The following is a 17,881-nucleotide window of genomic DNA, read 5'->3' as shown; positions in this document are numbered from 1 at the left end:
ATTATTCGTCTATTTCTTTTAGGACTTTCTTAATCAAAATCTAACATCCTTGAAAAATTAATTTGAAGCCTCTCTTATCAGTTAATTAAATCTCGTTGGAAGTCATTTTTCTGTGAAGAGTGATTAGACGTTCCTCTCTGTTCTCTACTGTTCAGACAGCATGACGTTATAAAACTTTTTAACGTCTCATCAAACATTAAAAATAAGAAGAATAGAGTTTCTTTGAAGGGCTCCCTTTTCAAAGCCTCTGCCTTTTTTTGATTAATTGTGCTGTCCCCAAAAGATCTCTCACTCTTGTTAAATTATTTTTTTGTTAATGATTTCAGCGCTGGAGAAAGAGCGGCAGGCAAGCACACTTCTTAGAATTCAGAAAGCGGAAAGTGAAAATCTAACAAAGCAAGCTGCCTGGCCGGAGGCTTGTCCGGGAGGGAGGACTACTATTCCACTATCCTCCGCTGCTCCCTACAACCACTCCCCACCCCCCCAATCCAAACACCTACTCATGGCTTTTCATCAGTACTCATGTGCATTCCCACATTACGGTGTGAACCACAATTAGGACCAAGGCAAAAAATTAAGCAGTGACCCTCCTGAAATCCTGATGATTGAGATTCTAATGCATTTGGTAGGACATGCCAAAACTTGCCCTAAAAGAGGAAGAAACTTTGTTAGTCTAACGTAAGAAGAGGATAATTTTTTATACACCACAGAAAGATTTAAAGTTAGATAGTAAGATACACTGTACTGATGCTTGTGTACTGCAGGAAGAGCTTTTATGCAAAGTTTTGATCCAATATCACTCCACTGCACTATTCATGTAGTCACATACAAATTATATGAATAATATTTGCTGAACAATCATCACCTTTAATATAGCTCCAGGATGAAAGTCCAACATATATTTACTATAAATTAATGTTGGCAATATTTACTTTCTAGTTATATCATTTAACCCTGGCACACATTCCTAGTTTAATAATATATAGTTACCTGGGCTCAGCATATACTCTTACACAAATACAAATTTACAAATATGCGTACATTTCCATGCATACTTACTGATGTGTAACATGGACCCATGTACTACAAAAACAGATATGCAAGCATGAACGATACATTGCAAAAAATTCACAAGCTAACCTTACAAAAGAGTATTTAAACAAGTACACATGTACACATATAGAGAACAGTTTAATCTACACTTACATGCAATGTCACTGAAACACAGAATGGGTATCTGTTTCGAGTATCTGCTTGTAATATACCTAAAAACTTGTAGACAAATTATACTGTGCATATATACATAACACACTATTCAATCCTTTACATATATGGTGTATATTAAGACACTTGCTGTCTGTATAGGCACTACTTTCAGAATTGTTGTTTTATCCCATAACCTAATGACATCTAAGGTTGAATAACTAACCAATCCTATATGTTACTGGTATTGACCTCTTTTGTTTTCCTTAACAATTGTTTCTGCACTATGCTATACAACAACCCAGATAAGTTTCACCCAGTACTGCTCTCCCCAAGCTTATAATAGAGACAACAGGCTCACACCAGTCCATCATTAGACTCTTACCAGTCCATCATTCTTCAGAAACTGCATATTTCATTAAAGTGTTGCAAAATAAACACTCAAAGAAAATCCACAAAAACAAAGGCAGAACATGTAAACTCCTTACACACAAGTTCTGGCCTGGAATGAAACCTCGTCTCCAGGAATTAGGACTACTGTGCTATCCAGCTACATTCATACTCATATTATTAAGGTGATAATATAGGTGTATTCATTTTAACCTTAAACTCAGAAACAAAAGTCTATTCTAATTTATACTGTACATAAATATTTTGGGTAAATGCGTTTTTATACCTGTCATGCACAAAATGCATGAACAGACATTCCCAATTACTTGTTTATTGATTTGTGGATTAAACATACTTACATTACCACACATACATCACACATATTTTATGTGTTGCTTTCACTCTTTTTTAGTCAAACATGTGTAACATGTAGGAAACACAAATAGTTAAATTCATATTGAAATCTTTGTAAGCCAAAAACTCACCCACGTACATGTAACATTTTTGTGCAGAAATGTATTATAGTCTACATGGTCTTCAGGTTTTGATCAGATAGATTAATGGAACATTCAGTTTGTATGTCCTTTTTCTTCAACAGTAATATCTGGATTTAGCATACTTATACACTATCATAATCATATGAGTTAAAACTACTGAATTTAGACATTCAGATACAGCTGAAGAATTTACCTAAAACTTTAGTTGGCAAGTAAAGTTCCACCACAGCCAGCATGCTGGGGTCAGCAGGTTGCCCATTATTTTCTTCTGAATGATTTGAACGCCCCTGTCAAGCTGGATTCGTCTAAGATTAGAAGCATGGGAATGCACTAGGAAGAAACAAACAAACTGATTCTCATTCTGGTTTATGTAGAACATAGTGTGTGTGTATGTCTGTATATCTTTAGTAGATATACTGTACACAGATTTATGACATGAATGGACAGTGCCTTATAACAATGAATGCAGGCACAATCCAATAGACACATAGTTAGGTCTACATTAATACATGTGGATCAATCAAAGGTAGATTCATATTTAAAGCTTATTTGACAAATTCAGTCTGCAGTCAGTTCATGCCTAACTGAGGCCTCATTTTGAACCAGGACAGACTAAGGCACAAGTTCCTTTGGATTTTATTTCTTTATCACACAGACACTTGTTTACCTAGAGGCATCTCTCCAGTTTATTCCACCCTACCAGGCACCCTAAATTAAATCTATTTTTTAAATATGCAACAATGAGCATTTGTAATGCAAACTTTAAATTAAATAAAATACAAAAAGTTGACTACAACCAGCGCAATGCTAGTCATGTTGCATTTCGAGAATCAGCTCCAGTAGTTGCCCAGCTAAGGTTCAACTAAGTAGCTCCTTATGGTTAATTGATACATGAAAAGCTTTTGGGATATAATTACTGCATAGAAATTTTGTTTATCGGATAACCAAAAAATGTATAGGTACATTTCCCACGAGCTAACTGCTAAAAGAAGTGAGGATAAAGGCAGGGAAACACAGATTCCAATTCTTGAGAAATTCTATCCAGACAGATTACTGTATATGCAGCCATGTGTTCTCCAGATAACATTAGTTGTCATACTTTGAGACATTTCAATACCAGACAATAAAGTCTCAAATCTAACCTCCCCCATTTTTTACCTTCCTCATGAGCTATAATTAAACAAAAAGGGAGAATAAGTAAATAACTGCTTAATGGCAGTGGCTGCTTTAATGTTTTTAAAAGAATAAAAAAATAAAGCAAATGCAAAGCACACAGCAACACTTTTAGAAGCCAAGCGTCTTAACATTTACAAGTTGATGAGAGGCAGGAGATCTTTTCAATGTTTTGATGATTACAGTACAAGTATTGAAACCAAGACACAGCTTTACTTTAACATGAAAATAATGAATATAACTCATTTAATAAAGACTAACTGGTAAAATTAAAATAGTAAAAATCTGGATGATGGATAATTTATAGATACGCTTTATTCCACACAGTGAGCAAAATTTGGAAAACATCTCTTCATGATTATTGCACATTATAGAAATTGGAGTTTACCAATGTACCAAGATGAAACAATTTATACTCATTTACCATTTAATTTGCATGATTTCAGATATATTTTGTATAATTATACAGTATAATCATAAATAAAGATGTTTACCAAATCAAAGCTTAAATCTGCAAACCTGCTTGAATAGCTCTGCTTTCCAAATTCAAAATCAAATGATCTATTCCTTCTCTGTGAACTTCTTTTCTCCTTCTTCCTCACATTCATTCATCCATTTTTCTTTCTCTTTCTTCCTCTCACATTTCCCTTACTCTCCCCATCTACTGTTCTTGGTAACAGATATTTTCCTTTTTCACTTTCCATTTTGGCCCTGTTCTTTTCACCCAGTCACTTTTCTTTATTTACGAAATCCCTCCATTCCAACTTTATCTAGTTTCAATCAGTTCTTCTCTGCTATCACTTTTAACTCTCTTGGTCAACCCAATACACAGTAACAGAATCTTTTAAACTTCAGATTGGCTTCACAGCAGGAAATGCACAACTAAAGACTGGACGGTGATCGAAAGCCGACATTCAAACCTGCAATTTAGTCAATATAATAAAGCTTTTCTTTTGTGTCCCAACAAGCACAAAGCCCTTTAGTAAACAGACACCAGTTCACATTCTCAAATGAACGATGAGTCAGGTCACAACTACAGAGAGCCTGCAAATTAAAAGGAATCCACTCATTTTCTCTTCATTATTTTTAGACCAGCTGTGTGACACTGAAAACCATTATTGTTAGTTTATATTTCTTATTTTATTCCAAAGCATACCAAAGTTGGTGGTTGGTGGTAACTATTACCAGTCAAACAAAATTCCTGGCAATTTTCCATTACCAAATTCCAATGTAGCATTTTGGAAGATAACAATTCTAAGATCTATTCACTCACATGGCTAAGAAAATCAACCGGCAAACTCTTCTCTAACTCAAACACACTCATATATAGAATATGTTTGTTTATTTTTCATCTCATTCATTAATGAGGAACAAAATGCACCATATTATTGACTCTGGCTTTTTTTGTTTATTTTAAAAAGCCATTATAAACGCATTCTGTCTTGACTCAACTGAGTCTCCATCTGTCCAGTAAACACTTGTTTGAACACAATTACTGTTAACCATGGACACTGAAGAAAGGTGAAGGCCCATTAAAATATTTGTGTATATCAAGACAAGGTGTATACTTGAAAGAAAAGGTAATGCTCGTACACAGAACTAAAAATGGCACAAAGTTGTGTACTGGGAGATTTCTCAACATCAATATTAATTTATTCCATTTTCCAGTGTTAACTCAGTCATTGACATGAAACGTATTCTTAGGATGTACCAAAGCCAAGGAAAACAAACAAAGGTGGAAAAAAATGTATACATTTTGAATATGCAAACATACACACATGACATATACTTCCTGCAGCCCACATTTTAAATCAATTAAACAAAATGCACAAAAGTAAATAATAACTTAATTAAATAATAAATGTGTATGTTATGGAATAAACTAAATGTAAACGATATATATATATATATATATATACACACACACTCCAACCCCTTCTCAACCATCCATTAACTTTCTGAATCCACTTTGCGTGAAACAGATTTTTAGAGAGCTGGAGTCTATCCTGATAGCACTAGCTATTGTGCCCAGTATAAAAAATAAAGCCATATGGTTTAAACCTGGTTTATAAAATTACTGCATTTATACAATTAAATATTTCTATATTTAAAAATGAATGTAGAGCAAATTTTTTATTTTTTTAATTTTTCAAGAGATCTCTCTTGACGAATAACCAATCAAAATGGTACTTTTTTTTCAAAGGTAGTTAGATAATTTCCACCACTATTTCTATGAAACAATTAATTTTCTAAGGCCACTAATTCCCAGTTTCCCTGCCTTGCTTATTCCTGTGGCAGTGGGACAAGATAAGATTGACCTTGCCCATAAAAAATGTGAAGTAATCCCTAGAGATCTGAATGACCAGAATGTTAGCAAACAATCATAAGAAAAAAACATAGCTTTAAATACTACAAAAATTGAGCTCAAAATGAAAAAATATCAAGATTTAGTTAGGGGTGAAGAATTGGAAAAAATGAAGAAAAGTCACAACATACTGATATTATGTCACCATGATCCATTGTTTCTGAAGGGTCTAAAGTAGGTAAATCATGTAATGGACATCACCTGCAACCCCTTGCAAAGCACTGTATACCCGGTGTACATAACAATCCTGGTAACCAAAACATGCATATAAAACTATACATACTAATATGCAGTATGTTCAAAGTAATGTTTAAATAATTTGAATTCTCCCAGAGTGACTTTGTTTAAATGGACAGTTTCCAACACTTTATCCATCCTTTACAGCAAAACACCTACTGGTGTATTAAACATCTAAAATCACACTGCCTAAACCACCTAGAAAAAAAATGGATTGGGGTTAGAGAAAAATTTAAAAACTTCTTGTGAAAAAAACACAAACTTCAAAAATAAAACAACACTAAAAAAATAAGCCGACATAAAAAAAAACATCAACTCACATATGCAGATCTACCAAAAGTAAGACAAATAAGTATCTGCATTGAAAATCATTGACAAAATAACATAACCAGCTATATACTGACACATGCAGACACACACACACAGAATTCCATCATGTACATAAAAATGTAGAATATATATTTTAAATATATAAAGCAGGGATACAATTAAGTGCAGAATGGCACCTGCACTCATTTATATTGGTTGAAGTGTGTAAACATGGTTCAGATAAAGCAGCTTTATAACTGAACACTGCGGTAAGAGTACAACACCAGGTAACACAGCGTGAATATTACAGCCCTGAGCAGATGTTCTATGAGCACTGAAAGCATTTTAAATTACCGTAAAAGGTTCACGAAGGCACTTGGCTGCATGTTTATTTCTTTCTTCTTTTTTATAATTTAACACAAAACACTTCAAGTCAGGGTTTAAAAAATGCAATTTTTAACGGTCTTATTTGTGCTAGTTCACTCTCCAAGCTGATACAAATTCATCATTGCCTACTGAGAAAATGCGATATTTACTCTATTAACTAAGCGAACACTTCACTGTAACAAGATATTTTTTTTCCATAACTAAGTAGAGTGGTATACTGTGTCTCTGATTTGCTAATGCCTTGAGAAATTCAGTGGATCAAAAATAAAACTTTATCCCCAAACATTACTTTTTTTTGGAATGATAAAAGTCTCTCTAAACCTGTTCTTAAATCTATATCTTCATCACGATGTACAGGATCTAATTTTAGAAGAAATGAAAAGGAACATTATTTTAAGTGTATATTGTGATAATCAGATTAACAAGAAAAGTGTGCCTTCCCCTTTGGGCAGTTAGTCAGTGGCTATCGGGTTTAGGGTATCTTAGCTGATAAAGTGCTGCCCAGAAAGACCTCCAGCTCTGGAAGTCGAAAGATATTACACGCCAAGTCACACAGACCAGCAACAGACACTTAAAATCAGCCAACAATAGCTTGATGTTAAAAGGGAGCAAAGTACACGGCCTTTGCTCAACCCAAGCGACTATAGTGCACAAGCATCTACAAGAGGTAGCCCAGTGCCAGTGCTCTTTCAGGACACGATAGGTATGATTAGGGATCACAGAGGAGTTTTCTTACTTTATGAGAACACCACCATTATCGCTAAAGAAAAGTTAATGAATTTACTTTGCTAAAGCTACAAGAAAGACCAAACCTAGAATCAGCAGTCATGGCAGGATGTCAAAATTAAAATCATCCCAAAACTTTCATTGCCTATGATGCCCAAATATAAATGCAGAGTATGCTCTCTTAATGTTATTGTTATTATTGTTATTATTATGATTATTATGATTATTACCTCACAAGAGAAAAATAACTCAAAAGGTCAAAATCTGGCTGTGATTTTTATGTTTGCCGGGGTCACTTTTGGGACTCTTTGAACAAAGAAAAATCATCCAATGGGACACATGCTGCCATAGCTCTCTTTAGTCACATCTGATCAATTATTTTAACACAAGCGATGCTTTCCTGGTATGCTCATTATGACACAGTACAACTAAGATTTGACATTATCAACCCAATATTGTGCATTCCAACCCCACATGCAGTGCACCAAGTTCAATTTCTCCTTTACAGCCATCTATTAAAACAATTTTAAAGTTAAACCCTGGATTCAGACAAATGATTTCTGATTGGGGTATACATTTCCTAACTCATCCAAACTGCCATTCACAGATAATATTAACCTTGAAGTAAAATATTTCAGTTTTAAAATTCAAGCTGAATTCCTAAATGTAAAAAGGATAAATACTGGAATTTCTTGTACGTTTTTCATGGCACATACGTTTAACATTTTGCTTTCAAATTGAGAAAAGGATTAACCAAAAAAAGAGCCTCCACACGTGCAGTAGTCATCCCATTAAAAATAAATTAAAGCCAGACAGGCACTTTTTAAAATCATTACAGGGGCTTTTCCAAAAAAAGCTTTGCATGGGATGTAGTATTTTCCTAAATTGGGAAAAAGGGGAGATCAAAATTTAGTTAATAAGCATTAAACAATAATTTTAAACCATTCTTTAGATGACATGTGGCTTCTCCAATATTTTCCCACAGGCAATATCCACATGTGGATATCTAAATAAATAGAGACAGAAAAGCAGTTGTCAATGGCAATTTAAAAAAGACAACCTTTTCAGTCATGTCTCACTTCTGATCTAATCAGAAAAACCTTCGCTTGCCGATTAGTGAGCAGTGTATAACAGACACCCAAAGATACAGCGGAGAATGCAATTCCAGGGTTTAAAAAACATGTCCTTTCCAAAATTCTGATAATCTACTCCAAACTGTGATTTCACTAATGGATGGCCAGACTAAATGACCAGCACTCTTAATGTGCATCTCCCATCACATAGCAACTACTGATGGACTTTCCTCTTCTCATAGTTCATCTTTTGAGCATCAATCACCTGAGCAGAGCCGAGCACTGGGAAACACACAAGTTACGCTTTTATAGCAGCCTGCTTTCTAGGCTGTTACTCATTATAACAACGGAGATTCCCAACTTTGAATGGGACATAAAATGCTGCGAAGAGTTGACATTTCGGCAGCTTGATCGAATGGCAGCAATCGACTAACGACACCTCTTCTCAGTGAGTGGATGCACTAATGAGTATTCCTATAAAATTTAACTCTGTCACATACTATGACCCCTCAAAATGTGTTACCCTCGAGATTTATTCAAGTAGGCTTTGCACTTGACCAGCACACCTGCTAGCCTTGAACTTTAAAACAATAAAGAACAACACATAACTCTAAAAACTAATCAGGGAAAAAATGGAACTTAAAGCTCAGAAGCAATAAAATAGGTAAAAATAATAAACAGAAACTAACACATTGATAAAATCCAACACAGAAATCTGCAGCAGACATATACACTAAATTATAACAAATATCCTAGAGGAAGCCTGTACAATGGCATGTCCTTACCTTCCCAAGTCATACCAAAGATGAGATGCTGGAAAATACAGCTGAAGGAAAAAAAGTCCATTCTAAACAATGCTACTGGTTCACATATCAAAAATACATATAAAAACCCTGTTTTTTCACCTCAAGTGTAAATCTAAACCAAAAGAATGAGAAAAAAGTAAGGGTATCGTAAGTTGGTCCCTGGCTAACTAAACAGGCATGCAATTTATTATTCCTACAAAATTCAGCCTTTAGGATAGCAGATACAGGTTTCAATTACAATCATATGTTTAACTGAAATAATGTGAAATAAAAGCAGCATGAAACCAACATAAGATTTAATCGATCAATTAAAAAGTATTCCATCAGCTATAATATCAGACTCGCTGGTAAAACTGGACAATTTACTTCTACAAAGGTCATCCAGGTTAAGATTCTTTATAAAAACTATAAAACTGAACGCTTTTAAAGACAGAAAACTTTTATTCATTTACATATTGAACTCTAATTTAAATCTTAAATTGCTACTTATTTTAGAAAATTAATTATTTAATGTACAGAAAAATATATTTTAATGAAGAAAAACAGTTTTTCTGCCCAGTAATCAAAATCACTGCAATGCACTCTTGCACTCTGTTTTTTATATTTTCAGATTCTAAAAACAACAACACCCTCCTATTAAACGTGTAGAAGTAAACCAAGCAAAGCTAACATACTGTACCAGAATTCTTTGCTACAAATGGATAGTTTTTTTTTTTATATTTTTTATATTTTAAAAAGATATGCCAAATGCACAGCAAACAAAAGAAAAAAAAACTGTTGGAACTGTGATAAAAAAAAAGTATACAAGTACACAAGACACATTTCCAGCAGATTCGAAACACCACCACCCCCCTCAAATTTCTCCTGCACTTTTTGCATCAGGTGCACTTTCATGAAGAAACAAAAAAAGGTTCCTTCTTACATACTTCCTCCCTTTCAAGTGTCAATAGCTACCTATCCTTTTATATGCACTTTTTTTTGACAATTGTTTTCATCGCCAACATCAAACATAACGAGAAGATATCTTTTTAGGAAAACCCGGGGCTAGACGTGCGCTTCACTGAATCAGTCGTAACAATACAGACAATGCAAGGCTTTCCACAGCCCAGCAGAGCTGGCGCATTCCTCAACATGGGAGAGTGGCCAAGGGGCCACAGGGTCTGGGGCACAAAGGTATCTGAGGCACTAAGCACTTGACAAACACACAAAAAAGAACACATTTTTTAATCACAATGCAAATGAAAACTTATTACCTATTGTTAACATGAAGCAAGATTTAAACACAACATATTTTAGATTAACTTTAGGGAATGATTATTCATATCCACCTCTGCTCTCCACTCAAGAAGAACAAGTCAAAATAAATTAATATTATAAAAAAAAAACAAAAAAGTAAATGTGTTATATTTAATAATACAGTCACAACTCTACTCAGTTGCAACAAACACCTACATAACACTAATATATTTAAAAAACTCATTCATCAAATGTTTAATCATTTACATTAACCTCAATATGAAAATTTGTTACAGTTTCAAGTAAATTTTGAGGAGCAAACAGAATAATAGCATTAAAGGTAACCAGTCTTATTTTGTACCTGCAAAGTGCCTGCAGTGATGCTATTTATTTTCACAACATAGGCTCTATAGAATTCTTAACTCTGGGTACCTTTATAAATTTCTGCAACTGAAGTTAAGTTTTTTTTTTTTCATTTCTTTCTGATATGACATAAAAAAACATACAATGGGTACAAACAGAGAAAGAAACTTAAAAGGAAAGCAAGTGACTGGCACTAACAATTCCCTTTTGCGTATCAAGTGCCCACAGTACAATTTATATGGGTATTCACAATATAAAATAAAGTTGAGGTTAACTACTTTAAACTTACTTTTATTCTGAGAATATTTATTTCATTTTAACTAGTTTATGACTTGGAAGAAGAAAATGATGAAAGTACAAAATATACCATTTTCCATTACTGCGGAATAACTGTTTAACTGTATTAAATGGGATCTTCATATACAAGGCATAAAACTTTACTCTTTAGGTTATAGGTCCTCTCATTAAATAAAGTACTGAATACAAATCAAAAATTAAAAAAAACTTGCAAATCTCTTTAAAGTAGTATTACATAATATGCTGTCTCTCATTTTTACATATTTATATAAAAATACATAAAATATCCTATATGATCTATATGCATATTAAAATACTTACACACACATACTTTAAATTTATATAGACACCACATAAACATTCAAATATATATATATATATTCATATACATTATAAATATATATACACCTACTTTATATGCATAAATAGATATACACGCACACATGCATACACACATACATAATTCTACATAAAGATAAAAGTGTGTGCACAACTGACCATTGCAAGGTAAAAGCAACGAAAAGAATGTCAAACAGAATATCTCTCAACACTTGAGCAGTCTGGAAAATGTTTGCCACAAACAAAATGTGTTCAAGTTAGCCACTCGGCTGCAGTTTGCTCTGTTGAAAGCCATTGTTTCCAACTAGTTTGCCAGAGGTGGAGGAATGTCTCCACTCTAAAACTGAGAAGTAGATCACAAAATTATCATTTTAAAAAGCTGAAGATGTTTTCCTAAAATTTTCTTCTAAGTTGTAATTCACTTGATTTAGATGGCCATGTGACACTGCTATAGTTTAGAATGCTATCTTTAATCAAAACTGGATTGTGATCATGCTACTAAATAACAAAGAGTAAAAAATAAATGCCGCGCAAAAGGGAAGGTGTAAACATGCCCTTTAAGAAAAAAGGCTCGGACAGATATAATTATAGAGAATATGTTCTATAAACAGCTTAAAATTATTAAAATATCAATCATAAACAAAAAGGTGTCCATCTATAAATTTTATCATACCCACACCATGGATCAAACAGGTATTCTGAAACAAATGTCAAGATTTGTGAAAATTATTCTGACAAGGGCAAACACCATATTTAACATCATAGGAATAAAAGCTAAAAACACAGTTGAACCAAATGGAACAAATTTGCAATTATGTTTGTAAAAATACAGAAGTAATTTAATTTACTGTATGGAAATGACCTGAATAGTCAGTGTTGTGCAAGTTTTAAAATGTATTTGAATTTTAACAGGAAAATAACCTTTATACAGTGAAAAGCAGGATGCTTTTAATAATATAACAATAGGTGTGATGTTTATTTCATATAACTTCACAATTCTGAAATGCCTCTTTATATTCTTTATATTATGTTCAACTACTTTTTGGTTAAAAATTTCCCCTTAAATATTTCAAATGAAAGTGGGCACATACCACACAAAATATAAATATTTACACCTACAATGTATCTACAATTATATATTCTATCCACATATTTTAAATTATTCTATATTGAAATTTTTTCAAATTATGAATACGATCAAATATCAGAATCTCCAATTAAATGTAAAGGGATGTTTTCAGTAAAAAATCTACTACTGTAATTTTAACACTTAGCACCTTCATCAATTTATCAGTTTTTTTAAAGGCACATACCAGTAATAGATCAACAAATTAGGTTTTTTTTTTTTCATTTTAGCCCAGTTTTCGCTTATGACAATGAATCTATGTCACTTAAAGTTTCTCTCTTGCCATTTGCACTTTTACTATTTAAGGCGGATAGCTGTCTTCAAGAGGCTACATTCCAAACAGCAAACGGTTCGACTATCTGTGGTGTGTTTATGGAGTTTCATCATTACTGATATTTAAAAGGCCTCTAAAGGCACGAACCCCAAGTCAGGCAGCGCACTGCGGACAATGTGAATACAGTAAACTTAAAAGGCCAATTAAACAAAGCGCTGAAGTATGCAAGGATTCCAGATCAAAAGAAATACGACTTTCTCATTCGTACATGATATATATATATATATATATATATATATATATATATATATATATATATATATATATATATATATATATACTTATGTGTATTGATCGCGAGCACGTTGCACACCATTGCTCCTAATTATATGATCCCAAGGGACAACGCGGTCACCCAAAAAGCTTTTTCTGTATTCTCATTATTATAAGCCAGCCTTTCTTCGTTGGAACTCGAAGTTGTACTTTGGACACTTTGTTGAAATTCAGACTTTTCATACACATTTACTATGCTGTAGTTTACGAGCCAGTCTCTTTTTTGGGTAACTTCCAGTGTTCAACTTCAAGTCCGACACAAAAGGAGCTTCGATTTGAAATCTGTTCCCTTAAAAAAATCAAACGAATGGAGAAAACAAAACCTGAAAATTCACATTCGGTCGTCACAAAAATTGATAATGAGCAGTATGGAGTTTATTTTTCTTCACTTGGGTAAATCGATTTATTTTAATCATCGCTCTACCTCTTTTAACGCGGACTTCGCGATCCTTCTGGCAGTTTTAATTGTCCTTCATCGTCCATGACTGGAAAATGACACTTCCCTCACTACTCTCGCCCGGTGCTGCTTGCTCTGTGTGCATTCATGTATCCTTTTACATGGTGCATTTGAGTTTTTTTCTTATTTTAAACCCTGAAACTCTTTTTGAACCCGTTTTTAATTTTTTACTTATGATAAAAATCACAGCGCCTCCAACTATTTCGAAAATGTTATTTTAGCAACATACAGCGGTTTTATTAAAATAAATTTATATCAATGAAATCCCCAGAAGTAAAACGGAAAACTATAAACTCGACTGTGCTTTTCCTGTAACTTTGTTTTTTGTACAAGTCTTCCTAATTTAAAAAAACATATTTATCGTTTATTTTGCATAGTTTTGTTACTCTTTTTGTACTTCTGAGAAAAATAAATCGCCCTTGGAAAAAAGTGTCTGGAGTGCTAAAGTGATACTGTAAGGCTCCGTACGGCGCTCAAAAGAACACAGAGTGATCTCATGGGTCACTTACTTTGGCTTTGTATTGTTATATAAAAGTCAGTGCTTCTGGATTCAATAAACATACGTATTCAAAATTAATATTCTAAGAGTAATCCGTAAATATATTTTAATATTGTTCCTGCCAGTTATACACTGGAAACATTATTTTATGATACAATTGTTGAACTTAAGACGATCACTTCTCAAAGACTGAACAAGGCTAATTATTAATTATGTATTACTACTAATATTTCACCTAAGAGAACATTTATGACAATATAGTGCTGAAGACTGTGGCGAGGGTTAAAAAAAAAACTTATGTAGAATGATTATCACGAAGGTGGTTCTGAATGAATATCAATTATTTAGTACCGAACTCCACTTAATATGTTCCAAAGGTAATCTTAATGGAAATTTTCAAAAAATGGAAAATATGCCAACATTAATACTTTTATAATTAAATTTAAATATATTCCCAGAAACATACCGTGAATTAACTGGAGTAAATTTATTTTAATTTTACTAAAATGCAACCTCGTTATTTGCTTATGATTTTTTAACACACTAATGTGTGTCAACCTAAAGTAAAGAAAGTTCTGAAACTTATTAAAAATGTATGAGGTCAAACATAGACAGTATGTGGTCTGTATATTCCTGTAATCCTTTATAGATCATATATTGTTTCGTTTGATATTCCAAAATGAAGGGCGTGAATTCTTAATTACAACCAAGATAATCTGTATATCGAATACACTAAATGGTATATGCCGTTTCCACATATATGCTATATATACGTTGTCACGTAGTATGTATCGGTTAGTCAAATAAAATGATAATCAAAAAATACAACGTTATGTATTAATTAAAAAGTAAAACTAGCAGAGCACTCATTTCTATTTATGAACATGCTCCACTTTGTCCAGACATGACAACTGCAGAGAGAAAAAAGACACTTTTACAAAGTGATCCTATTGTGTAGCTGGACAAAGGTCGTGAACTGCGACTAGGCATATGTTTAGGGACCCAATGGACATGCGAGCTACACTTCGCGTCCCAGCTTCAAACACAAAACTGCACCGCGCTCACCTGTCATTATGCCCAAAGAAGTTGGAAAGAAGTTAGTCCTCCGGACACCTGCAGTGCACTAACACACACACAAACTTTTGCAAAGACGCTTTTCAATAATGACAGAATGAAAGAGAGAACTATATAAAAAAGAGAGAGATCTTGAACCTGTGTGTAAAGTGTGCAGAGCTCAAGACGCACGTTACTTCTGTTCGACCATGTGGATTTTCACTTCCAGGTTCTGAAGATCAGTCCGGGTGATCCCAAAGAAGAAGCACGTTAAAGAAAAGAAGACAGCAGAATCTTAACGACAGCAGCGTCGGCGGCTGTAGCGACGTGTTCAGTGAGCACAGAGGGCGACCATCACTCGGCGCGGCGGTGTTCGCTCTTTTTAGGACTCCGTCCTTTCTTCTCCTTCTTTCTTGCTCCGAAGCGCTTCCCCTTTCTCAGAAGTGGCGCACGCAGCACTTAGCGGAGCCGTCGCTGCATGCTAGCTGGCTGGCCGCGCACCACTTAAGTTTTGCTCCGCAATGTTTTTGGTTTTTTTAGCGTCTCAAGCGCAGAATGATGCACAAGTCCCTTTACTTGTCCAAGCTACTACAATTTTTGGCATCTCGTCTGCCCCCTGTCTTGTCCTTTCCTTTGCTCTCGTCTCCTCTCCGCTCCGATCACCCCCAGTGAAAAGCGTGTTGAATTACTGGTGCCGGAGATGTTCGGGGACAGTTAGGCTCCTTCTCTACCGTAATTACCCTAAAACAGGTGCGCGCCAACATTGCGAGGAAAGAAACAAATCTCATCCCCTACCCCTGTTGGTCTCGCCCTCTCTCTCTCTCTCTCTCTCTCTCTCTCTCTCTCTCTCTCTCTCTCATTCTCGCACAGACACACGCGCTCACCCTGTCTAATACGGCAATAGTCAGTAGGGACCGTCCTCAACTCTCGACTTCTCTTTTTTTCCACTGGAATAACAAGTGTTTTACCCTGACAACCTAATAATTTATCCATATATTTAATATAGTGATAGTCTTCTCAATTTTATTAATTGCAACAACTGCCTAAAATCGGAGTATATAAAAAAGTGTCATTTTGTTTGGAAAATAACAAAGGTTTAAAAAAAATCACTGCACTCCTTTCCAAAATTCAACTAATTTTGTGTTATTTTCTCCTGACTGTCCTTAACATGTGTGCGTTGTAGTTTTCCCTTGTGGCCAATATGGTATCTATCCGCTGATCTATGAGGAGCACCTTATTGTCATTTCCTGGGTACCTCTCACTTATATCAAAATTGCAAGTGATTTTAATATTACCTTTTACATACATAAAGTGACATAACAATTGTGAGTTTTCCCCCAAGTTTTCTGTGTCAAAATGAACACAAAACATCTTCCTCCTGTGCTAAAAATAAGATCATCAAACATAAATATCTTAATAACTAAAAATAAATTACCAGAGAAAGTCTCTTGCATTTTCCTGGTACAAATGTACAGTACGTATTGTTATTAAACATTTTGCAGCCCAAGAAATTATATCAAATCTATTGGTATATGGAGATGTAAAGAAAGCTGACTACAGATCTTGTCAATAGGAACTATGGCAAGAAATAACAGGCATGACTTCAAAACATCTAAAAGCTCACTGGAGAGATCTGGAACAGTGATTTCAGTCCACCCCATCTAAAGAAGGGCTTATACGGTCAGAGGAGAATCTCAGTGCTCAAAGACAGACCAAAAACAAGTGAATAAATGTAAACAAGTAAGGGAAAATGTTCTGTTGACAAAGTAAACAAAGCAACAACTGTTTGTAACTTTAAATCAGCCCTTTATGCTCAAATGATAAAATGATATTTTTAAAGAAAAATATGCTCTTTACAGTCAAACATACTGGAAGATCTACAATGCGTTAGGATTGCTTTGCTGCTTTTGTTGCTGGAGGCCTTAACTGTGAATATGACATCAGGATACCTAAAGATAAACCAGGGATTTTAGAGCACAATATCCAACCCCATTTTCTTAAGCAAAGTCTCCCTAAAATGTTTGGGGTTCTCCAACAGGATATAGATCCTAAATATAAATTCAAAGATACTGCAGAGAAGCTCAGAAAGGAAATGCTTGACTGTCTTGTAGTGGCACATAGTGAGTCCTGAACTCAATCAGACTCAAAACCTATGGCAAGAGTAGAAAGCAGTAATAAAACAGTTTGATCCCATTAATATTAAATAATTATTATCTATTGTTTGGCTGATGCCTTTATCCAAGTCAATATCTTAAGATAAGATTAGTTATACTCTGTTTCTTTTGGGTTTCCAATTGGAGCACAGGCATGGCAGAGTGACTGGGTTATAGTCACACAGTGTCAGGAAGGGGATTTGAACCCACAACCTCAGGTTTGAATTCCAAATCTTAAACCACTAAACCACACTGCCCGGAGGAACATTTCATCAGAAAGAATTAGGAAGTTAAATTATGCCAACAAGAAGTATTTTAGCTGCAGTTATTCCTATGGGCTTTTCAGCCTAGTCCGTGCTTTTGGTTGATAGTAATATTTTCCATATAAATGCAAATAATAATAATAATTATTATTATTATTATTACTTGATTTTCTACACAAAAATTCACAACTTCACCATTTTCTTTACACTGCTTTGCTTTAAGTTGTAAAAGAGCCTATTCAATTAAGAAGGTCATCATTTTCTTCAGTTTCTGTTTATTTTGAATGAAAAGTTAAAATTGCTACAATGGCAATACATCTCA

The 17,881-nt window shown here is 34.2% G+C and overlaps 1 protein-coding gene across 3 annotated transcripts in view; it reads right to left on the bottom strand.

The window, feature by feature from the left end:
* foxp4 (forkhead box P4) overlaps positions 1 to 15,908 on the bottom strand; it is a 244,257-nt gene extending 228,349 nt beyond the window's left edge. For 2 of the 3 annotated variants that reach the window (XM_039749164.1, XM_039749167.1), the window contains exon 1: positions 15,303 to 15,908. The gene's annotated coding sequence lies outside the window, so the exon portion shown is untranslated. Of the gene's footprint in view, positions 1 to 15,155; positions 15,178 to 15,302 lie in introns of those variants that run through there. The other variant, XM_039749166.1, reaches the window with a different exon arrangement.
* Positions 15,909 to 17,881: the final 1,973 nt, after the last annotated feature.

This window comes from Polypterus senegalus, chromosome 3 (genome assembly GCF_016835505.1).
Source record: "Polypterus senegalus isolate Bchr_013 chromosome 3, ASM1683550v1, whole genome shotgun sequence".
NCBI classification, from domain to species: domain Eukaryota; kingdom Metazoa; phylum Chordata; class Cladistia; order Polypteriformes; family Polypteridae; genus Polypterus; species Polypterus senegalus.
Note: the sequence above shows the minus strand (reverse complement) of the source record. Positions and strands in the feature narration are given on the sequence as shown.